We start from the raw sequence: 25,552 nt of genomic DNA, 5'->3' as shown, positions 1-25,552 counted from the left end.
GGGTAGCTCAGTCTGCTAAGTGTCTGCCTTGGCTCAGGGCAGGATCCCAGGGTCCTGGGATAGAGCCCCTCGTTGGGCTCCCTGCTCAGCGGGGAGTCTGCTTCTCCCTCTGTCTGTCGCTCCTCCTGCTTGTGCTCTCTCACAAATAAATAAAATCTTAAAAAAAAAAAAAAGGCACAGAGAGTTCCCGTATACTTCCTGTCCTCACATATACACAGTCTTTCCCCATTGTCATCATCCCCCCCACCTCAGAGTGGTCCACTTGTTACAACTGATGAACCTGCACTGGTATATGGTCATCACCTACAGTCTTGAGTTTACACAAGGGTTCACTCTAGGTGTCCCACATTCTTTAGGTTTGGACAAATGTTTAATGACATCTATCAACCACTCTAGTATTTTACAGAGTATTTTCACTGCCTTAAAAATCCTTTGCGTTCTGCCTACACATCCCTTCCTGATCCCCACAATCCCAGGCAACCACTTATCTTTTTACTGTCCCTAGAGTTTTGTCTTTTCCAGAATGTCATATAGTTGGAACTAGACAGTACTTGGCCTTTTCGGATGGACTGCTTTCATTTAGTAATATGCAATTAAGATTTTTCATGTCTTCTCATGGCTTTGTAGCTCATTGCTTTTTGGCATTAAATAATGTTCCATTGTCTGATTACCACAGTTTATCCACTCACCTGTGGAAAAACACCTTGCTTCCAAGCTTTGGCACTTTTGAATAAAAATGCTAGAAACTTCTTGTGTAAGCTTTTGTGTGGATGTAAGCTTTCAGCTCTTTTGGGTAAATACCAACAAGCTTAACTGTTGGATCACATGGTAATAGTGTATTTAGTTTTGTAAGAAATTGCCAAACTATCTTCCAAAGTGGTTATGTCATTCTGCGTTCCCACCAGCAGTAAAAGAGAGCTCCTGTTGCTCCAATTCTTGCTAGCATCTGGGTGTGGTCAATGTTTTGGATTTTTACCATCATAACGGGTGTATCTTATTGTTGTTTAACATTTTTCCTGTTTTTATTTTTTAAAAGATTATTTATTTATTTATTTATTTATTTATTTGAAAGACAGAGATCACAAGTAGGCATAGAGGCAGGCAGAGAGAAAGTAAGGGAAGCAGACTCCCCACTGAGCGGAGAGCCCGATGCCAGGCTCGAAACCAGGACCCTGGGATCATGACCTGAGCCGAAGGCAGAAGCTTTAACCCACTGAGCCACCCAGGCACCCCAACATTTTTCCTGTTTTTAATAGTAAATCCTCAGCAATGAAAATCATCTACCATATCACTATGTGGTAAACATTGCCCTGGGTGACATGCAGGCTCTATCCACAGTGAGTAAGTCATCCAAGGTTTTAATGTTGAACGTGAAATAGAGGACACAGATTACCCAAGCTATCCTCCCAGTCATTGCCTGAGTCAGCTCTAAATATTCCCTGCCCAGGCATTCAGCTTAAGTCTGAACACCTCCATTGACAGGGATCCCACAGCCCCCAAGGCAACTATTCCAACTTTAGATAACTCTATTAGGATGTGCTTTCTTATTCTGAGCTGAAATCAATGCGTGTCAACACAAAAATCAATGGATTGTGAGCAAAAGTAATTCATTTGCCTCTGCCCACCGCTGACACTTCAGAAAAAGAGGATGTAATCAACAATAAAAACAATGAAGAGGAGACCAAAATCGATGTGTCTCCCGCTGAAACAGTTCTGTGCTGAAATAATTCAGTGTTTTCTCCATTGTCTCAGAAGATTTTTTTCCAGTGGCTTCTTTTCCTTCCTCCACCTCTTCCTTTTTAAAAAAAAAAAAAAATCTCTTTGAGCTTTTTTTCCCCATGAAAAGCTAATTGTAACTTTCCCGCAAGCCATCACTTTTTGACTCGGGTTATTTTGGGAAGAGTCAACTCCCACAACTTCAGAAGAAGGGCAGAGAGGGCACAACATGAAGATGAACGTTTAAGGGATTCGGGAGGTGGCCTGAGGGGCCTCACTGAGAGACCAAGGTTCACCCAGAATCTGCAGAGGAGACACTCCCTCACACCCATGCCCTCACGGCATAGGCAGAATTTCTGAGGTGACGTTCCACACGGCAGGACCACCTGGAAGGAACAAAGTTCTCTTTCTCCTGGTCTCTCCGTTGCTTTTTGTCGATCAAAGCTGAAAGTCTGATCTCTGGGGACGGGGCTACAGATGTCAAAGAGGGGCTTGGTTTTGCCTGACGAAGCGAAAAGTCCATGGAAAGCAAACAAGAGGAGGTCCAGCCGTGCTGCTCAGACATCCTTCCCGAAAATGAGACACAGTGGAAACTTGTCACTGTGACAGGTGACTCCGGTTGGGTGTGAGCAGGCAGAGAAGGGTTAGTGGTCCCTGGAGCCCAGACTCCTTCGGGGAGGCCCGACAAAGGACAGCAGGCTCCACACTGTCCGGCTCCAGCTGCCAGGAAGAAAGACTTCCCTCCAGAGTTCCCCTTCCCTTCAGGTAGCCCCGTCTGGCCCCTCTGCCCCGTCCGCCATCCCCAGCTTTGTTGTTTCGCAGCCAACATCGGTGAGCAAGTCAGGCCCCCTCTCTGGGTCTCTGTTCCTTCATCCACAAAACGGAGAAAACTGTCCTCGCTGCCAATAGACGTACCATGAAGATCAAACAAGACAAAGGCGAGAAAGCACATTTTAAGGAAGAAAGTGTTATTATCACCTGAAATAAAGTTTCATCATGTCTTTTTCGTGTTTCTCAGGAATTAGGCAGGAAAGAATAGCCCGGGACTGGGAATTACACTGTCCCTGCCCTCCGGGCAGAGCCTGTGGTCTGCACCGGCGTCGAGAGGGCAGCATTTTACAACCGACTTCAGAATAAGGAGAGGGGAAGAGTCAGGCCTTTGCAGGAACCCTGCAGCCTGTGCCCGTCCCACATAAGCCCATGGTTGAAGCAACAGTGAGAAACTGAGCACCAGAGCAGGGCTAGGAGGCATCGGGGGAAGAGGTAGCTCCCCTGAGCCAGGTACCATTTATAAGGCAACTTCCTCACACTAGCGTCAAGTTGGCTAATTGCTTTGCTCCTGTTACCAGAGCACCTGTCTCTGCAAAAGTGAGGTGGCCACCAGCTCTGTCATGGCTGCTCGGAGAGTATGCAGGATCTCCAGGGTGACTTCATCTTGGCCAATGGGGTAAGGGCTTCTTGAGAACCACGACGGCGCCCATGGGAACTGCGTGCAGGACAAGAGGAAGAAGAGTTGACCCCATGGTCAGGCCTGCACCTGGAGGTCCCCAGGCTGAGGAGCTAGGAAGGACGTAGGAAGGACAAGATGACAGAGGAAGGGATGCCAGGTCCTGAAATGGATTCTCTGCATCACCGATAGGGTCCATTCAAAAGCTTCCCTCACTCTTCTTTTCCAGAGCCTTCCTAGTGGGCTCAAGAGGACACTATGTCACTGGCCTAGGCAGGAGGTTGAGCAGCTTAGGTGGCCAGGGCTGAGTCCTAACTGCCATTCACTCCAGTGAGATCCAATGAGCAGGAAGGAAGCATGGGAGGCACTGAGGTGGGGCTGAGGCTCCTGCCTCTTCCAGAAACTTCTGAGACCTCCACAGACCCCTGCCCTTTTCCCTGTGCAGTGTGTTTGGTCAGCTCCTCGATTCCCTCATCCAGAGACAGTAAGCCTGTCTTCAGAGCTCTGAACTACCTTGAAAGTTCCAGCCCTTCCATTTGCAAGGCTGACTACAGAGGTTTTCAAACCAGGCTGAATAGGTATGTTCTACTCCTGAAACAAATAGCACAGTCTTCTCCCAATTCCCAGAAGAAAAATTAGTTAATGCAAAGAATGTTCTCAATATTAATATTTCTCTCCTGTAATTTTTTTTCTTAAATTCTTAAGATGTGGGGCACCTGGGTGGCTCAGTGGGTTAAAGCCTCTGCCTTTGGCTCAGGTCATGATCCCGGGGTCCTGGGATCGAGCCCCACATCGGGCTCTCTGCTCAGGAGGGAGCCTGCTTTCTTTCCTCTCTCTCTGCCTGCCTCTCTGCCTACTTGTGATCTCTGTCTGTCAAATAAATAAAAATCTTTAAAAAAAAAATTCTTGAGATGTTACCTCTTGTCTTATAAGAATATGGTAGGTGATTTTATTTGTTTTAGCACAAACTTTTTAAAAATAGTTTTTTATTGACGAATAGTTGAAATACAATACTATATTAGTTTCAGGTATACAACATATTTGATATTTATATGCATTAGGAAATGGTCAACACAATAAGTAGGAAAAGGTCAACACAATAAGTCCAGTTATTATATGTCACCATACAAAATTTTTACAGTATTATTGATTATATTCCCTTTGCTGCATATCACATCCCCATGTCTTATTTATTTTATAAGTGGAACATTGTACCTCTTGATCCCCGTTCACCTATCTCATCCGTTCCCCCACTCCCCTCCCCTCTGGCAACCATCAGTTTGCTCTCTACATCTATGAGTCTATTTCTTTCTGTTTTGTTTATCCATTTATTTTTTTTTTTTAGATTTTATATGTAAGTGAAATCATCTGGAATTTGCCTTTCTCTGATTTATTTTACTTAGTATACCACCTTTTGTGTCCATCCACCCATGGTGCCACACATGGCAGGAATTCTTGCTTTTTATGGCTAAGTAATATTCCTGTGTGTGTGTGTGTGTGTGTGTGTGTGAGAGAGAGAGAGAGAGAGAGAGAGATCATCTTTAGCTGTTCATCTACCAATGAACACCTAAATTTCATCCATACCTTGGCTACTGTAAATATAATGCTGCAAAGAATATAGGGGTACATAAGTCTTTTCAAATTAGTGTTTCTGTTTTCTTCATATAAAAACCTCAAAGAGGACTTAATGGATTGTATGGTCATGCTGTTTTTAATTTTTCAAAGAACCTCCATATTGTTTTCCACAATGGCTGTGCCAATTTACATTCCTACCAAGAGCGCACAAGTGTTCCCTTTCCTCTGCATCCTTTCCAATGCTTGTTATTTCTTGTCTTTTTGGTAATAGCCATTGTAACAGGATTGAGCTGATAGCTCATTGTGGATTTGATTTGCATCTCCCTCATGAATGGTTATGTTGAACATCTTTTCATGTGCCTGTTGGCCATCTCTATGTCTTCTTTGGAAAAATGTCTCTTCAGGTCCTCTGCCCATTTTTTTATAAAAATTTATTTATTTATTTGAAAGAAAGAGTATGAGCAGGCAGAAGGGGAGAGAGAATCCTCAAGCAGACACCCAGCTGAGCATGAAGCCGGACTCAGGGCTCAATCCCATGACCCTGAGATCATGACCTTAGCCAAAATCAGGAGTTGGTGACTTAACCAACTGAGCCACCGGAGACCTCAGCTCTGTCTACTTTTTTTTTTTTTTAAGATTTTATTTATTTATTTGACAGAGATCACAAGTAGGCAGAGAGGCAGGCAGAGAGAGAGGAAGGGAAGCAGGCTCACCGCTGAGCAGAGAGCCTGACTCAGGGCTCGATCCCAGGACCCTGGGATCATGACCTGAGCTGAAGCTCTGTGTGTGTGTGTGTGTGTGTGTGTGTGTGAGAGAGAGAGAGAGAGAGAGAGAGTGAGAGAGAGAGAGAGAGAGAGAGAGATCATCTTTAGCTGTTCATCTACCAATGAACACCTAAATTTCATCCATACCTTGGGTATTGTACTGAGCTGAGCTTTAACCCACTGAGCCACCCAGGTGCCCCTGTCCATTTTCTTTTATCGTATTTTTTTTTTATATTGAGTTGTATGAGTTCTTTACATATTTTGGATGTTAACCTCTTCTCAGATATATCATTTGCAAGTATCTTCTGTCATTCAGTAGGCTGAGTTCTCATTTTGTTGATGGTTTCTATCACTGTGCAAATGGGTTTTTATTTTTGTGGGGTTTTTTTGTTTGTTGGTTTGATATAGTGGTTCCACTTAATTATTTTTGCTTTTGTCCTTGTTTGAGGTGACAGATCCAAAAAAAAAAAAAAAAAGGCATTAAGACCAATGTTAAAGAGCTCATTATGTTTTTTCTAGGAATTTTATTGTTTGGGGTCTTACATTAAATCTTTATTTTGGATTTATTTTTGTATATGAGGCAAGAAACTGGTCCAGTTTCATTCTTTGGCATGTAGCTCTTCAGTTTCCCAGCCATTTATTGAAGAGACTGTCTTTTCTCATTGTATATTTTTGCTTCCTTTGGTGTTGACTAATTGGACATATAAGTATGGGTTTATTTCTGGGATCTCTATTCTGTCCCATTCATCTATGTCTGTTTTAGTGCTAGTACCATACTGCTTTTATAGTAGAGTTTTAAGTCTGACAGCATGATACCTCTAGCTCTGTTCTTCTTTCTCAAGATTGCTTGGGCTATTCAGGGTCTTTTGTAGTTCTGGACCCATCTTTGGATTCTTTGTTCTAGTTCTATGAAAAATGTCATTGATACTTTCATAGGGATGCATTGAATCTATGGATTTGGGGAGGGGTATTATGGACATTTTAACAATACTGATTCTTGCCATCTCTGAGCAGAATGTATCTTTCCATTTATTTGTTTTGCCTTCAGTTTCTTTCATCAATTTCTTAAGAGCTTGCAGAGTGCAGGTTTTTCACCCTCTTGGTTAAGTTTATTCCTAGATATTTTCTTTTTGATGCAGTTGTAAATGGGATTATGTTCTCAATTCATCATTCTGATATTAGGGTATAGAAATGCAACAGATATCTGTATATTGGTTTTGTATCCTGTGACGTTACTGAGTTCATTTATTAGTTCTAGTAGGTTTTGGGTGCATGCTTTAGGGGTTTTAATGTATAGTATCATGCCATCTGCAAATATTGAGTTTTACTTCTACCTTTCCAATTTAAATAACTTTTATATCTTTTTCTTGCCTAATTGCTATGGCTAGGACCTCCAATAGGACCCCTTGGCATAAAAGTGCCAAGAAAGGATATCCTTGTCTTATTTCCAATCTTAGAAGAAAAGTTTTCAGGGGCGCCTGGGTGGCTCAGTGAGTTAAAGCCCCTGCCTTCAGCTCAGGTCATGATCCTAGGGTCCTGGGATCAAGCCCCGTATCAGGCTCTCTGCTCAGCAAGGAGCCTGCTTCCCCCTCTCTCTCTGCCTGCCTCTCTGCCTACTTGTGATCTCTCTTTCTGTCAAATAAATAAATAAAATCTTTAAAAAAAAAAAAAAAGAAGAAGAAGAAGAAAAGTTTTCAGCTTTCACCACTAAGTATAATGCTAACTGTGGGTTTGTCATATATGGTCTTCATCATGTTGAGGAATACTCCCTCTAAACCCACCTCGTTGAGAGTTTTTATCATAAATGGTTCGTGAATTTTTGTCAAATATTTTTTGTACATCTATTGATATGATCATATAATTTTTTATCCTTTATTTTGTTAATGTGGTATATCACATTGATTTATGGATATCCTTGCAGCCCTGGAATAAATCCCACTTGATCATGGTATACGAACCCTTTAATGTATTGTTGAATCTGGCTTGTTAATATTTTGTTGAAAATTTTTCATCTGTGTTCATCAGGGATCTTGACCTGTAGGTTTTTTGGGGGGGGCGGGTTATAGTGTCTTGGAATAAACTGTTTATTTTGGGTTAAAGTGATCTTTGTTTCCATGTTATATTACAAAGTTACCATGAACAGCAGATGCCCCACCATCTGGACAAATTATGAAAATGAAAGTTCTACCTTTTGACTTAAAGCAAAAGGAATCTTGGGGGAGGTGCCTTTACTGTAACCATAGTTACTCACCTTCATCGAAGTTACTAAAGGTAATAAAAAAAAAATAGTTACCAAAGGCATCAAAGACATGATTTTTAAAAATATATACCATCTAACAAGCCCAGCTGATGGCACTGATTCCCACTTCACTGAGAAAAATGGAGCAATCAGAAGGTAATTCCGCAGACTTCCATAACTGTATCTGCCCACATACCACATAGTTTATCTTCCCAAATAATACTGTAGATGAATCCAGCATGCCTCTATCTAAAGTCAACCCACCCTTCTCAACACAAGTTATCTCTCCTACTCAAGGACAGTGCTTCACTAATTCTCTTATTCTTATACATCATCAATTTTTCACTCTCTATTGGACTATTTCCATCAACATATAAACATAGTGCTATTTCCCTCATCTCAGAAAAAAACACTTCATTCACCAGGTATTACCCCATTTCTTTGCTCCTCTCAGCAGAAAACTCTTCAAAAGAGTTGTGTATATTGTCTCAGAACTCCTCATCCCAATATTTCTTTTTTTAAAGTTTTTTTTTTTAAAGATTTTGTTTATTTATTTGACAGAGAGAGAGAGAGATCACAAGTAGGCAGAGAGAGAGGAAGGGAAGCAGGCTCCCCGCCTAGCAGAGAGCCCGATATGGGGCTCGATCCCGGGACCCTGGGATCATGACCCGAGCCGAAGGCAGAGGCTTTAACCCACTGAGCCACCCAGGTGCCCCCTCAACCCAATATTTCTTACACCAACTTTCATCAAATATTTCTTTTCACAACATTTCTTAAGGTCAACAATAACCTCCATATTGCTAAATCCAATGATGAATTCTTCTTGTTATACTTAACATGATAATCAACTTCCAAATGACCCCTACCTCCTGGTATTCGTGCACTCCTATAGTCTCTTTCTAAGAATATCCAGAGTTTATGGTGTAGCACCACCAAAATTAGGTTATAGAAGACTGTGACTACCCTTTCAGGTGCTCTCTTGAACTCTCTTTCTCTCAGATCACATGAAAAGAAGCTGCTACAGTGTCGTGAGGCTACACAGAGAGCCTGTGAAGAGCCCACATTGTGAGCAACTGAGGTATCTGACCAAAGCCAGTGAGGAACTGAGGACTTCCAAAAACTGCAAGAATTTGGAGTAGGATTCTCCAGTCCGAGTCAAGGCTTGAGATGACTGCAGCCCCAGCTGGCATTTTGACCACAACCCTGCAAGGGATCTTAAGTCAGAGACACTCACCTTAGCCACTCCCAGATTCCTGGCCCTCAGAAATTTTGTGAGATAGTGTTTGTTACTTTAAACTACTAAGTTTTGTAATGATTTGTTAAACATAGGTTACTAATATACTTGACCTGTCACATTATTTGACACAGTTGATCACTCCTTCCTCCTTGAAATACTTTCTTATTCTGGCTTCCATTAAACCACTCTTCCTTGGTTTTCCTTCTACCTCACGGATCATTTCCCATCAACTTGCTTTGTTGATTCTTATACCTCCGCCCAACGTTTTTCAGTTGAGGCCCAGAGCTGGCCCTTGCTACTCTTCTCTTCTATATCTACTCACTGCCTTGGTGACTTCCTTCAGCTTCATGATTTTAATCATTACCAACTATATATTGTCAATTCCCAAATTTATTATCTCAGCCCAGATCTTCTCTCCCAAGCTCTGACTCACATAACCAACTGTCTACATGATTTTCCACTTGGATATTAATATTCAGCTCCAATTCAACATGATCAAAAGTAAACTCCTAATTTTCTCCACCCAAACCTGTTCCATATGCTTCTGAATTGGTGGAATCCTCCTAGTTGCTCAGATTATCCTTGATTCCTATCTTTTTCTTTATACCCCATATCCAATCATCAAGGAATCCTACTGACTCTGCCATCAAGAATATGAGATCCAGTTGCTTCTCATCTGCCACTGCTACCATTCTACCATTCTGGTTCAAGCCACCATCATCTCTCAGGGACACAGCAAGAGCCTTCTAACTGGTCTCTCTGTTTCCATCCTTGTCTTTCTGCAGTCAGTTCTGGACACAGTAGCCAGTATGCAATGTGATTCCCTTAAGTAGGCAGATCTCATTATTCTTCTCTACTTGGCATTCTGTGATATACCCTCTTTTCATTTAGAGTAAAATCCAAAGCCTTCCCAATGGCCAGCAAAGCCCTACATGGTCTGGCTCCCCTCCTACTCCCCTGACCTCATCTTCTTCTACCCGCTCTTACTCTGCTTTAGCCATACTGACCTCCATGCTCTTCTTGGAACATGCCAGGCACACTCCCACAGCATTTCTACTGCTCTTTCTCTGCATGGAATGCTCTTCCCCTAAATATCACTGTGACTCAGTTCTGCATCTTCTTGAAGTCTTTGCTCAAATACCCCCTTCTCAATGAAGCATGTCTTGGCCTTCCTATTTAACACTGCACACTGCTGCCACCCCTAGCACCCCCAAGCCTCCTTATCCTACTTTCATTTTTCTCTTCTTTCCATATACTTAGCATCTTCAAACACACTAGAAGTCTTATTTATTTGTTAGTGTATTGTTTATCTTCCCTTGGTAAAATTCAAACTACAAAAGGAAAAAATCTTTGTCTATTTTATTCACAGATAAGCCCTAAGCTCTTAAGACAGTGCCTGACATATAGTTGACATTTAAAAAAAAAGGTTGAATAAATGAATTTGTAACTATTATCTATAATTATTATGGAAGTTCCACAATTTTTTTTTACTATTTACATTTTACAGATGAGGAAACTGAGGGAAAAGGAATTAATATGCCTCAGTCTTACTATGTGCCAGAGACTTCATATACATTATCTTATGTATTCCTCCTGTGTTCCAAGGCTCAAAGAGTTAAGTAGCTTCCTAATGTCACATAAGTGATAAGGAGTCAAGCCCTGATGTGAATCCAGGCCTGTCTGGCACTAAAGCCTCTGGGGATACACCTACCACCCTTCTCACACTTTCATCAAACACCTACCATACCCTGGACTAGTCAGAGATGAAAGTCACTTGAAACAACTATCTTTGGCCCAGAGAAACCAACACTTCACACCTTCGTGGCATCCCTTAAGGGTCTCATCTGAAGACCAGCAGCTAAACTCCACCTTTCTTCCCATTCCCAGGTGTAGGCTCCAGTCCCACCTGTGACATATGGAGACTGGGAGTCGCACCAACACATCCATTGCCTCAAGCCCACAAACTTGGGAAGAGGTTCTTGGTATTCACTTTCCAAGACTTGCAAACATCTTTCCAAATATGTGAAATATCAGGGCTTTCAAAGCCTTTGAGGCCAGATGAGTATATATTGGCCCCCAATTTCTTACTGCCCCCACCAGAAAAGAGCACTAGCCCTTCATCAGTACCATCCTCAAAGACTTGAAGACAGCATAAAATCAGTGATGACACTGACAACCGATGGTAATAATAACTAACACCATATTGGCTCTTACAACATGCGAAACGTTCCTGAATGCTTTGGTGCATTACACCTCATTTAACCTTCACAACAACACTCTAAGGAAGGTACTATTTTTTTTTTAAAGATTTTTATTTATTTATTTGACAGAGAGAGATCACAAGCAGGCAGAGAGGCAGGCAGAAAGAGAGGAGGAAGCAGGCTCCCTGCTGAGCAGAGAGCCCGATGCGGGGCTCGATCCCAGGACCCTGAGACCACGACCCGAGCCGAAGGCAGCAGCTTAACCCACTGAGCCACCCAGGCGCCCCAGGAAGGTACTATTATTAACCCCATTTTACAGATGAGAAAAACTGAGGCATGGAGAGGCTCAGGAACATTCCCAGCATGCCATGTAACTAGTAAGCAGCAGAGCCAGAATTTAAACCCAAACAGCCTACCTCCACAGCCTGTATTTAACAGATACGCCACACTTCAGCAGGAAAGCGAGCAGAACATATAAACACCACCTGCGGCGGTGGAAGCCTCCAGCACTCCACAGAGCAAATCCATTCATACTCACAAACAACATCTAGATGGGAAGCAGACTGACGTATCTTCTAATAGAGCGATCCACATTTATCTCCCTTATCATTTCACAGACCCCATCCTTACCACTCTAAAGAATCAGCCCCATATTTTCCACATCAGTCATCTACTATTCATTGCTAAATGTGACATTTCACAATTGCCACCATCACACACTATCTTCACGCTTTCTCAGTCGGCTCTCCATCTCAGCCTCTCTCACCACTGTTTTTTTTATGTTTTTTGTTTGTTTGTTTGTTTTTTGCCAGCTAAACATTAATTAAGGGCAGCCTCCTTTTGCTCCAAGAGCCACAATTTCATGTTTCTTTCCAGTGACTGCAATGCTCTTATTCCTAAAGCACTCCCTTTGGCAGGGATCACCAATCACTGATGACACACATTTCTACTTGCCTAGCCCTTTCTTCCTTTTAGAACACTGACTGCTTGGTTTTTAGGACTGCATAAATTTCCACTCACTGGATGTTGGTCACTCATCGACTCTGGGTCTGCATATGGTGGTGACATCTCTGAAATATCTCTTTGGAAAAAGTTATGATTTAACCAAGAAGTGAAAGCAATTTTAAACCTTTTAAGATTTCTAAAGAGAGACAGATCCCTGTGGGCTGGAGGAACCAGGAGCGGTTTGGGGAGGGGGTGAGGACTGAGATGTTGTTGTGCTGTTGTTGTTATTGTTGTGGTGGTGGTTGTTTTGAGAGAGAGGGAAGAGAGTGGGGAGGGGAGAGGGAGAGGGAGAGAGATCCCAAGCAGGCTCCATGGCCACACACACACAAGGCTCAAGACCATGACCTGAGTCAGATGCCCAACCAAGTGAGCTACCCAGGTACCTTGGATTGAGCTGTTCTGGAAGAATGGAAAGAATGGGAAAATAGGATTTGGCCAAAAGGAATCTTACACTCAGAGGTAAGGAGGTTGAAGTCACTAAGGCTTAGTCAAGTAGCAGAAGAAAGATTTCCAGTGGAGAAACATGGGAGATAAGGTCAGAGGAAATTCTAAAAGGCTTTAATGCCAAATGAAAAGACACTGAGGGGCACCTGGGTGGCTCAGTGGGTTAAGCCGCTGCCTTCGGCTCAGGTCATGATCTCAGGGTCCTGGGATCGAGCCCCGCATTGGGCTCTCTGCTCGGCGGGGAGCCTGCTTCCTCCTCTCTCTGCCTGCCTCTCTGCCTGCTTGTGATCTCTCTGTCAAATAAATAAATAAAATCTTTAAAAAAAAAAAAAAGAAAAGAAAAGAAAAGACACTGAGATTGTACTGTGGAAGCAGCAAACTGCCTGTGCCTTAACACTCTCCGTGCTGACCTGCATGGAGTTCTTTTAAAAATAATATTCTAGGGGCACCTGGGTGACTCAGTGGGTTAAAGCCTCTGCTTTCGGCTCAGTCATGATCCCGGGGTCCTGGGATCGAGCCCCACAGTGGGCTCTCTGCTTCCCCCTCTCTCTCTGCTTGCCTCTCTGCCTACTTGTGATCTCTGTGTCAAATAAATAAATAAAATCTTTAAAAATAGTATTTTATGTGTATCATCCCAAAGTCAACAAGAGGCCAACAAGGGACTCTCCCTCATTTACCCAGCCCTGGGCCCAGATCTGTCCCCCCACTACACACACACACACACACACACACACACACACACACACGGAATCACTGACCAGATTCCTGGGCTATGGCACTTTCTGACACACAATTCCAGCAGCTTTCTGTTCCACCCAGGAGTCAAACCCAGTATGCATATATTATTTGACCAGAGCCTGAAGATATTCTATAAGCCAAGAGTTACCTGCACTCTATTTTCCAGACACAGCTCAGGACCCTGACCAACTGCCTTGGCCCCTGGCCCCACATGTGTCCCAACCCCTACAAAGTATTTCAGAATACCAGGGAGAAATTGGTTCACCTGCGGCTCAACCCCTGAGAAGCAGGGTCTCCAGGTTCAGTTTTCATCGACATAATGATTCCTAAGCTTAGCTGGTTCTCATAAAGGACACAACTCACAATCCATAGCGTGAGTTTCTGAAACCAGGCCGCTGGGTGTCAGCTCTAGACCTCTGAATCCTGCCAGAGAGCATTCCTGGGGCTGTGTGATTATGAGTCCTGCCATAGGCTGTATTCGCCACCTTCCAGTTCATACCATGACGCCCTATTCCCCCAATGTGACCACCTTTGGAGACAGGGTCATTAGGAGGTAATTAAGGTGGTCTTAGAGGTTGAAGTCATAGAGTGGAGTGCTGGTCGATAGGACTAGTGCCCTCTTAAAAAGAGACACCAGAGAGTTCTCTCCCTTTCTCCCTCCCTCTCTCTGCCAGATGAGGCCATGGCAAGAAGATGGCTGTATGTAAGCCAGGAAGAACACTCTCACCAGACACCAAGTCTGCCAGCACCTTCACCTTGGACTTCAGTCTCCAGAACTGTGAGAAATACATGTATGTTGTTTAAGCCACCGAGCCTAAGGCATTTGATCATGGCAGCCAAAGCAGACTAAGACAACTTCTATTTCCAGAGTCGCACCCACATTACAGACTTGGGGCTGCAAACACCCGGAGTCCTAATGTAATAATGCTGGAAATAAGTGGCCCAGTACCAGAAGAAGAGCCAGCAAATTCCCTTTTGCTTACTTTCACTGAGGACTCCACATGTCCCAGACTTTTCTGGATTTCCATCTTCATCCTCCATCTCTATCTCTAGAAATACAACCACCCTCCCCATCCTAATTCCTTGGTGCCCCACTGTGACTGTCCATGCTAGTGCAATAGCTAATAGGCTCCCCCTCTCAAGTTAACACATCTGCTCAGGAGTCTACCACAGGCAACACTATGTCCCAAAGTAAAAACATCTTACATCTTACTTGGTAATTTCAAGCTAATGGGTCCTTAGGAAACCCCAAAGCACAGCCCACAGAACCTTGCCCTGAAAATCAAAGGGTGGTCACCCCAGTAGGGGGATGGATAATCAGATCGCTGGGAAAGTCTTGGTTTTTCCAGCATCTCTCAAGGGGTTTTCTGAGCCAATCCCTACTGGGCTTCTTCCCCAGATTAGGGAAAAGTCAGAGTTTACAACCAGCAACACAAGTCCCCCAGAGTTTCCCAGATGCCTCTGGCAGCAAGGGCTCAGCAAGAAGAGTGTCAGTAGCTACCCTAGTGCATACTGGTGGTCTGCAGATGAGTTGCCATCACAGCTTGCCAAGCCTCCCGGTGGCCACCCCTTATCCTACCCCCAATATGTATCCTAAATCTTAGGTTGGATGGGAGTAAATTGACCCTGCTCTGTAATCCTATCCCTGCCTTCCTCCACTTCTCCCCACAAACAGATTGCCCTTCCAGGCAGGTCAGTACCAGGCCCCAGCCACAAGCATCCAACCTCTCCCATCCCTAGTGCCTAGCCCCCAGCCTCCACCCCTGCCCCAAGCAAAGGGAGCCAGTGGAAGTGAGGGAAGCTGCCACAAAGAGAAGAGAATGAGAAGGTTTGTGGAAACTGTCATTCCTAATGATATATTTTTGGTATTTTTTTTCATTGTGGTAAAATAGACACACATAAAATTCACCATTTTAAAGTACCCAATTCAAAAGCATTAAGCATATTCACAGTGCTGGGCAGCCATCACCACTCTCCAGTTCCAGAACCTTTTCCTCACTTCAAAAGAAACCCTACTCATTAAGCAGTGTCTTGCCAATCCCCCTCACCAAGCTCCTGGCAACCACTAATCTGCTTTCTGTCTCTATGGATTTGCCTATTTTGGATATTTCATAAAAAAAGAATCATATGAGTCTTTTTACCTTTGGTTTGGATGATGATGTTTCAATATGTGTTGCTGATCTTGAAGGTCTAGCCTCTAATGACAAGAACAGGGTCCTGTCTGATACTTCTAAACATCAGCCACAGAGAACCTCGGGAAACACAGCCCACCTGCCTATAGACACAGAAGATGAGCACCTCTCACTCTAGACACCCCAGTCAAGGCCCTGTGAAGCCTCAAGAGATCTAAATCACAGGCAAAGCCACAGCTTTCCCAAACGAAAGTCTTCAGTTTAAAAGAAATAACAGGAAGACAAAGGAAAGGCCTGGGACAGTCCAGGAAAGCTTCATGGAAGGAGCAGCACTGATTCTGGTCCTGAAGGGATGGTCAGGACCACAGAGACAGCATTTAACTGCCCCCTATATGTGGACACTCCCAAATGTCTACCTCCACCTTTGACCTTGTCCCTGAACTCCTGACTTGTACATCTAACGGCCCACACAGCATCTCTACTTGGGTGTCCGGTAGGCTTTTCCAAATTAAAACTTTTGACTTCCCTTTCCTCTACATCCTTACAAATCTGTTTTTCCATCAATGTCTCTTATCTCAGTAAATGGCACCACTGCTCATTTGTCCAGGTACTCAAGTCAAAAACCCTGGGAATCATCCTTGATTTCTATCTCTCCCCAATACCCCACATTCAATCCATCAGCAAACGTACTGGCTCCATCCTCAAAATATATTTAGAATCTAACCATTTTTGGGACACCTGGGTGGCTCAGTTGGTTAAGCAGCTGCCTTTGGCTCAGGTCATGATTCCAGCGTCCTGGGATCGAGTCCCGCATCGGGCTCCTTGCTCAGCAGGAGCCTGCTTCTCCCTCTGCCTCTGCCTGCCATTCTGTCTGCCTGTGCTTGCTCTCTCTCCCTCTCTCTCTGACAAATAAATAAAATCTTAAAAAAAAAAAAAGAATCTAACCATTTTTTGCCAACCGCATCACCACTATGCTGCACCAAGTCACCACCATCTATCACTTCTACTACTGTAACAGCCTCCTAACTCATCCCTTGGCTTCCACCCCTGCCCCACTAGAGGCCATTTCTCACAAACAATTAGCATGATTCTTTTACAACGAATTGCTCAAAACCTTCCAATGAATTCTCATCACATTTAGAATAAAATCTACAACCTTGTGTGTCACCTGCAAGCCCACCATGATTTGTCCCTACTTGCTTCCCCCACTTCTATCCCTTTTCCTTTATTAACTTCACTCCACCTGCACTGTCCTCCTTTCTCTTCCTGGAACATCTCTCACCTCAGGGCCTTTGCATTTGCTGTTTTCTTTGCCTGAAACATGCTTCCCCATGATATTCACATGGCTTGCTCCTCACTTCAGATCTTTTTCTCCCATATCACTTCCACAAAACAGAAAGACCTGCCACAGTCTAAACATTCCCTCTCATCATGTTTTATGTCCTTAGACAAGTTTTATTTTTCCTAGAACTAATCAGCAATTTGGCAAAAAAAAAAAAAAAGTATACACAAATACACAAATGTTTTCATAAAATTAATCATGACTTGGCAAATAATAAATGCACACACAGTATGTACATACACACACACACATACGCATCCTCCTCATTAGCCTTTAAACTATGAAAGGGCAGCTTGTTTACCTTATTCACCACCATATCTTCAATGCATAGAACAGTGTGGGACATATAGTAGAAACTTACTAAAATGATATAGAATGATATAGAAAAAAATGAACATGAATGGTGTAAATTGAGTATGTCAGGGTCACAAAGAGAGTATTTCTGTTACAAGCAGAAGTCAAGGAGTAGTAGGAAACAGACCTTGTCTTCAAACTCCTTGTCTTACCGTGGTGAAATAAGGTCTTCTTTACCGGCCCCTCCTAGCTTTCTGAACCCCTACATTTCATCATATCCAATCCACAGTGCTCTGCCCACCCTCCCAACACCAGTTCACTCTGCTCAGAGGGCTGCTGCTCCCTGTTCTCCAGACAGCCATGCTCTTGAACCCCTCTGCATTTTACACAGCCCCTCTGTTTTGTTTTGTTTTGTTTTGTTTCATGAACGAAGATTTTAATCTCAGCATTGTTCATAATTAAAAAATTGGAATCCCAGCTGTGGAACACAGTTTAAATGGTAAATTCATATGATTGAAGATTTTGAATTCATTAAAAATTTGTTTCCAGAAACATTCAGTCATGTGGGAAAATTCAAAACTTTGGTGTAATGTAATGTAATGCAGAATTTGTTTTTCCCGGGAAGACCCTGGACTTTTCCTTTTCTCACTGTAAAATATCCCTTGACTGAATGAATGTCCCTCCACCAGGCCATGAGAGAGTAAAAAGAAGCCAACAGATCTCTTACTGTCCCTCTGCTTTCATTCCCTTCACCCCTGTGTTCACCTGCCATTGCCTGCTCGCCTTCCAAGCATGGCCTGGGATGTGAGCAGCCTTCCTGACCATACCAGGAAGAACTGGCTGCTCCGCCCCAGCCTCTGGGACACAGAGGCCGTGAGCACATCTCACACTGCCTTGTAATGACCTGTTTACAGGTTTACTTTCCTTATTAGACAGTGAGCCCAAGGGACGGGATCCTGTTTTTACATTTACATCAATATCCTGTTTTACAGGGCGCCTGGGTGGCTCAGTGGGTTAAGCCGCTGCCTTCGGCTCAGGTCATGATCTCAGGGTCCTGGGATCGAGGCCCACATCGGGCTCTCTGCTCAGCGGGGAGCCTGCTTCCCTCTCTCTTTCTCTCTCTCTCTGCCTGCCTCTCTGTCTACTTGTGATCTCTCTCTGTCAAATAAATAAATAAAATCTTTAAAAAAAATATCCTGTTTTACATTTAAATGTCTGTTTCCTTGCACAGCAGAACCTGGCTATTACCAGGTATTCTGATCCTTGGTGAATAAATGATCCAACCAATTAACCAGACTAGAATGCCTCTTAGGTTCACTAGTCTTTGCTAATGGCATCCCTCTGTCTGAACCAACTGTGACTCTCCAATAGCCACAAGATTATCACCGGTATTAAAGTAAAGTAAAGCTTTAGACACTTCCAATGCATCTTTCAAGCACAGTCTGAATATTTCACGACCCTGCTCAAAAACTTTCCAGGGCTCCGTATTACCTAACTTAATGAACTCATTAACATAGCCTTTAAGGTCTTCCATGATCTGGTCTCCTGACTTAACTCCTACTTAACACCCATCATGGTCTTCACATTTCAACAAACCAAAATTCTCATCTTCCCCAGAGCGTACACTTTCCAATATCTCTGCTTTTATTAATAAAACACACAACGATGTGTTCCCATTGTTGGAGAATCTTCTCTCTTCTCTTCCATCACAGCTTTTTGAGATTCTACTCAACTTCAGCACTATTTATGCATTCATGCCACAGGTGTTCACTAAGTGTGCACGATATATGGTATGGCATCGTTCTAAGTGCGGGGGAATGTTCACAACATTCAATCAGCTGAATGGGACACATAAAGCCCCTGCCTTCATGGAGCTTTCTTTTCAAATGAACAAAGTCAACAAGCTTTCCGAGAATTTAGAATCTAGTGGGGAAGAAAGATGTGTATGGGCGGGGTGGGGGGGGGAGTGGGATAGTGTGTTTGCCAAGTAAAGACTACCTATATAATAATAATAATAACAAAGTTGTGTGATGAAATAGAACATTATGGGAAAGGGGCACTCCTTAGCTTGGGTGGCCTTAAGGGCCTTCCTGGGGAGATGATATTTGAGCAGAGACCTGAATGAAGTGAGAAAGACAAATAATAAACAACAAACAAGTCAGTCAGTCTTGATTATGGTGAATGCCACAATGAAATGCCACGGAGACATCACAGAATAGTCATCAGTAAGGCAAGGGGAGGTACTGTAGATGGGAGGGGGCCACGGAAGTCCCCCTGGGAAGGTGCCATTTGAGCTAAGACTGAAGGATGAAAAGAAGGAGCCAGCCATGAAAGTAGCCAAGGGATTCCTATTCGGGAGAGACCACTGTCCAAAGAAGTGGGGAAGGAAGAGCCTGGGATACTCCAGGAAAAGGGAGGGAAATGACAGAGCAGGCTGCTAGGAGGAAGGAAAGTCGGTACAAGGCAAGAGTGGACAGGTGGCCAGGAGCTGATCACGTGAGGCTCTGTAGGCACTGGCAGAGAGCTGGGAGTATGCTGGTCTTTACCTACTGGTTGTCAATCTGTTTCTACCCTTCCGCATTTCCCAGGATCCCTTGACAATGGAAGACTAGGAGACATGAAGAAGAGAGAGGCCAGAGTATTTCTCCCTTCTTGGCTCTAGTTGCCATTTTATGGCAATGGTGGCATCTCCTTTGTCCTTGCAGCTTCCCACCAGACAGCCCCTTCCTCGGAGGTCACAGCTCCCACCAGGTGAACCCATCATGATCGAGCAGCTTCTGAGGCCGGGGGATTGGGAGTCTCTAACCTTGAGGTGGCGGTGTTTTCGTGCTCTGGTTGCCTCCCATCCTCTGTATGTATGCAACACAATCTTGTATTAATATTCCTTGTTTGAAATACCTAAAGATGTTCCTCTTTGCCGAGGAGCAGGTGGCAACAGCTTCTGCAGGCATGGCCAAGATTAAAGCTCAAGACCTTCACAGCAAGAAGCACGTGGCGGGGTTGGGGGGTGGGGTGGGCACTGCTTAAACAGCTCCGAGACCTGCAGATGGAGCTGCAGATGAGCATTGGATGTCAATAAAGCAAAAATGGGGTGGGGTTGGGGGGAGGTAGGGGGAAATGCCTAAGGTTGTTTCACTGACTAATGTAAGAAGCCACAGAGGTTTTTTGAGCAGAGGAGTGGCAGGATTTTGAATTACCTTTTGGAGAGTTCATTCTGGCTGCTGCAAAAACTGTTCACAGGATAGGAAGATGTGTAGAAAATGCTTTCAACAGTCCCAGCAACAGGCGGTTGTGTCCATGGCGTCAATGGTGGCAGTGAAGAAGGAGCGAAACGGATGGAATCAAGCTCTTTGCTGGAGACAGATGCTCCAGAACCGAGTGACAGACTGGATGTCAGGGAGAGGAAAAAGAGAAGTACCAGTAATGACGCCTCTAGATTTTTGGCTTGACCGACAGGGTGGCAAGTATAGAAACAGGAAAGTAAGGGCAGGGGCAGTTTGAGGGTCAAAGAGCAGGTCAAATTGTCTCCTCTTCATAGAGCCTCCGGCTTCTCTTCCAGTAGGAAGCAATATATCCCTCCTTTGTAATCACAGCATAGTAGAACAGTATTATAATTATATAATTATATGTCCGTCTGACTTACTTCCCCTGCTAGATTGTAACTGCATGTGGCCGACCATTTCTTGTCCATCTCTGTGACCACAAGCACTTGGGCTCTCAGACATGGAGCCAGAGGGCCCAGCCCTGAGCTTGCAGCCGAACAGAATCACCTGTAAGCCACAGACACTAAGTTCAAGTCTTTTATTATACATAAGGGTATGGCTTTCAATACCCACTTTGAGCCCTTTTTAACAGTCCTTGGTGTCCCTCCCGCCTCATAAATTCAACCCACTTTCCTGTCGATGGGCATCTGTCCTGACCTACATGCCCATATTCCTTCTCTGCCCAGCCCGTGACTCTATTCTTCCCAGCAGGAAGGACATGTAGAAACTCAACGAATATCTACTGAACCAAATCAAAGTGACGTCAACAAACACCATGAACAGCACGTCTTCTTTTAAAAGCTCTCTCAAGGGCGCCTGGGTGGCTCAGTGGGTTAAGCCGCTGCCTTCGGCTCAGGTCATGATCTCAGGGTCCTGGGATCGAGTCCCGCATCGGGCTCTCTGCTCAGCAGGGAGCCTGCTTCCCTCTCTCTCTCTCTCTCTGCCTGCCTCTCTGTCTACTTGTGATCTCTCTCTGTCAAATAAATAAATAAAAAATCCTTAAAAGCTCTCTCAAATTCCACCAGTTTCCTAACCTCTCATTTCTGTCCATCACTGAATTCACTGCAGCCATTCCCCATGGTGAGGTCAGTGACAGCAGGTGCCCTGGGCCCATCACAGATCCTGTTCCCTTGGGAAGTGGAGGTAAATCCCCTGGGCCCTTTGCTCATCTGAACAATGAACATTAACAATGAATGTAACAGCCACGCCCTGTCTCCAGGAGCCATTGTGAGGGAGGCCTCAAGAAAGAAAGTCTCCTGGAGAAACAGAAAACAACAAGCCTTCTGCTTCACACCATTCCCATCCCAACACAGAGTCTGCCTCGTCTAACATCATCTTTCTTGTGGCTGCGACCACTTCAGTCTCTTCCTTCAGGTCCTTCCACTGTCTCTTCATTTATTTTTTGAATTAATCATAAGCTCTGTGTCCTCACTTAAGTGCCTCTTGGGTCCTACATGCATCCTGTCTCATTACATTCTCTCCCTGGGCACCCTGTGCTCTGAAGCAGCACTCATATCGGCCCCCACAGCCTGACAGCAAATACTCGCCAAGTGCCCACTCGGGATGAGACACTGTGCCAGACAGCACTGATGCAAACGAGAGCCATGTCCTCCCACAGCTGAGTTTATCCGAGGACACGGGACATAGAGTAAGACCCCCTCACTATACAGGCAGGACCACTACTGTGGACCTCCCTGGGATACACACTTGCTCAAGACTTCATGCCCTTTCTGCCCAGGTCACGTATTCTCCACATCTCTGCGTAAAGCTGACCTCCTTTTTTCCAGGTGCTCCCCTCTGAGGAGAAAGTAAAGACTGTCCTTCGAGATGACCGTGGGGTTTGACACCTCATCCTCCAAGAAATCAATAAAGGAACTCTGGGAATCTACTGAACAAGGGAAGATTGGCCTATCATCAAATACCCAGGGGTGTTCAGGTGAAGGAGGGATGTAAGACTGGGCTTATCAGGTCCCCTGGGAAAATCCAAAATCCAGGAGTGAAAGCCACCATGGGTGGATTTTACCTCCGCCCAGTGAAGTATGTTCCGATAGTCAGAAGGGCCTTGAGGACAGGAGGAAAGCCTCATGTAGTAATGAGGCCCCATCTCCACAGGTGACAACAAAGGCTCACTGAGAAAACAGAAACACTCCCTTAATGATATTTGAGACCATCGTTATTTTATGGAAATAAATTTCCCCTGTGAGAACCAAGACTCTGCCAGGGCAAAAACCTCCATTCCGTCACTAAAATTACCATGTCCTGTCTTCTGTGTACTCTGAAAATGGGGCAACACTATCTGTACTTCCAGAGAGAGGAGACGCAGCCCTAGGCTAGTCACGTGAGAGAACTCAAACGAGAGCTTCGCACATTTTGGTTCTGATGACTGAGGGAATTGAGAAAAGTGGCAGATCATTGATGGTCCCCAAATTGATTGAGAACATAAGAATATTTCCTTTCCGGGACGCCTGGGTGGCTCAGTTGGTTAAGCAGCTGCCTTCGGCTCAGGTCATGATCCCAGCGTCCTGGGATCGAGTCCCGCATCGGGCTCCTTGCTCGGCGGGGAGCCTGCTTCTCCCTCTGCCTCTGCCTACCACTCTGTCTGCCTGTGCTCATGCTCTCTCTCTCTCTCTCTCTCTCGAACAAATAAATAAATAAAATCTTAAAAAAAAAAAAAAAAAAAAGAATATTTCCTTTCATGCTTCAAGCTGAGCTGAAAACATAAGCATGGAAATAAGACCCTTTGAAGGGGTGGGGGGTGGGAGGTTAGGGGAGCCTGGTGGTGGGTATTATGGAGGGCACGTATTGCATGGAGCACTGGGTGTGGTGTATAAACAATGAATTCTGTTACACTGAAAAGAAATTAAATTAAAAAAAGAGAGAGAACCTGAAAACACCACCATTTTTTTAAAAAGTGGCATAAATATGAATAAATATCCACTAAATAAAAAAATTGTCATAGGATTTTAAATATATATAAAGATAAAATGTATAACAAAAACACAAAAGTCAAAGGGGAATAAATGAAGTTTAAGTTTTTAAATACTTTCATTATCTGAGAAGTGTTATAAGTCCTAATTCATGATAAACTCTAATAAACCAAGCATATGTGTTGAAATGTTTAGAGCAACCACTGAAAGGTCAATATATAAATGTACACCTAACAAGTTCATATGTAAAGATGGAACAAGTTTAAAATACTTGATTGAGGGCTCGCTTCAGCAGCACATATACTAAAATTGGAACGATACAGAGAAGATTTACGTGTCATCCTTGCATCCCCTGTGCAAGGATGACACGTAAAATACTTGACTGATCTAAATGAAGGTAAGGTAGGTATATATTTCCCCTTTTAAGTAGAAGTAGAACTGAAGCATCTGCTAGATATAGGTCTTCAGTTTATTTTGATTTAAAAAAAAAGAGGAAAAATATTTTAACTAAGTCATGAGTACTGACCAAAAAAACTGTCAATTTACGACGTGGATGGAACTAGAGGGTATTATGCTTAGCGAAATAAGTCAATCAGAGAAAGACAACTATCATATGATCTCCCTGATATGAGGAAGTGGAGAAGCAACGTGGGGGTTTTGGGGGATAGGAAAAGAATAAATGAAACAAGATGGGATCGGGAGGGAGACAAACCATAAGAGACTCTTAATCTCACAAAACAAACTGAGGGTGGCCAGGGGGAGGGGTGTAGGGAGAGGGTGGTGGGGTTATGGATATTGGGGAGGGTATGTGCTATGGTGAGTGCTGTGAAGTGTGTAAACCTGGCAATTCACAGACCTGTACCCCTGGGGCTAATTATACATTATATGTTAATAAAAAAAATTTTTCTTAAATAAAAAAAAAAAAACCCTTTCCCAATCAGTTTTAAACTGTAAACCTCAGTGGGAAAACGACTTGACCATCAAGAGGAAATATAGGGATGGAAAGCAAGCTTCTGTCCCCACAAGACTTTCAGAAGTGCAACCTAAACATTCTTCCATGTGACAACAAGGTGTCATGAGGTGACATCTCGCCTTTCCATGGAGAACCCGAGAAGCTCTCTACCTCACTTGATTCACAGCATGGAAGGGCCCCAGGGGTGGACAAGTGAGAGATTCTGGCAGGGCTCCTAGAGGCCAGGCAGGCTGGCTTCTTGGGCAGATGCCCCCCATGCGCCCTCTAGAGGCTGAACACGCAGACCCAGTCGGGTAGCACGCAGGCCAAGCTGGCGTCTGCATCCTTGAGCTTTCCACCCATCATGAGCCCACAGAGAAAAACAGGAGTCAACCCCAAAATAAAAATTACTCCATGAACAGAGTCTGCGTGGCCTGCCAGAGGATAAAAACAAAGATAGTCCTCACTCTGAGAGTATGAAGGGTCAGTGAGGAGGAAGGGGGACTCACATAAAAACTTGTAGAAAGTTGCTGCCCAGGTAGCTGGGAGATTTGATTGGTACCACAGGCCTCCGTGGTTGGGAAAAGCTTCAAAGGAGCAGAAGTCCACACTGGGGTGCGATGCAGAAAACATGTGATTATAATTCTGGATATGATGTGAACACACAGCTCAGATACGCACTGTCCAGTAAGGTAGCTTCTAGCCACATGCAGCCATTTAAACTTACATAAACTAAAATAATAAAATTTAAAACTCAGTTCCTCAGTCACAAAGTCCACAATTTTAAGCGTGCTTAGTTACTGTGACTAGTTGCTACCATATCGGCCAGAGCAGAATTTCCACCATCCCAGAAAGTTCTATTGGACAGTTCTGATCCAAATTGTCCTTACTCCCCTTTAAATGTGATCTTTAAATGCCATGAATGAACTCTGAAATCACTGCTGTAGCTTGGATGTCCCTTAGGGATTGGTTCCTGCCTGGCTCTCAGGACTCATTTTTGCCGTTCTGGACCCACACACCATATGCACCAGCTTCAGTGAGTAAACTTCGTTCCTTCCTCCTCACCAGCTGCTCCCTCCAGCAGCCAGCTGACCACTTTCCCTGACCCTTTTTGGCTGACCTAATTTCTTCTCATCCTACCGGCCCAACCAAAGCATCCCTGTTCATCCCTCTGGACCCTTTAGGTAAAATCACAGTCACCTGCTTTACAATCTCAGAGAAGTCTGGGCTTTGTTGTTCACTGATGTATCCCAAGTCTGTAGAACAGTGCCTGGCT

General features: G+C 44.1%; 1 protein-coding gene and 1 pseudogene across 9 annotated transcripts in view; one reads left to right on the top strand and one right to left on the bottom strand.

Annotated features, from left to right (window-relative positions):
• Positions 1 to 25,552, bottom strand: part of CACNA1E (calcium voltage-gated channel subunit alpha1 E) — a 503,960-nt gene that overhangs the window by 403,930 nt on the left and 74,478 nt on the right. The window lies entirely within an intron of this gene.
• LOC125086521 (uncharacterized) lies at positions 23,604 to 23,721 on the top strand (annotated as a pseudogene).

Source organism: Lutra lutra, chromosome 15, assembly GCF_902655055.1.
Source record: "Lutra lutra chromosome 15, mLutLut1.2, whole genome shotgun sequence".
NCBI classification, from domain to species: Eukaryota; Metazoa; Chordata; class Mammalia; order Carnivora; family Mustelidae; genus Lutra; species Lutra lutra.
This window is presented reverse-complemented; position numbering and strand designations above follow the sequence as displayed.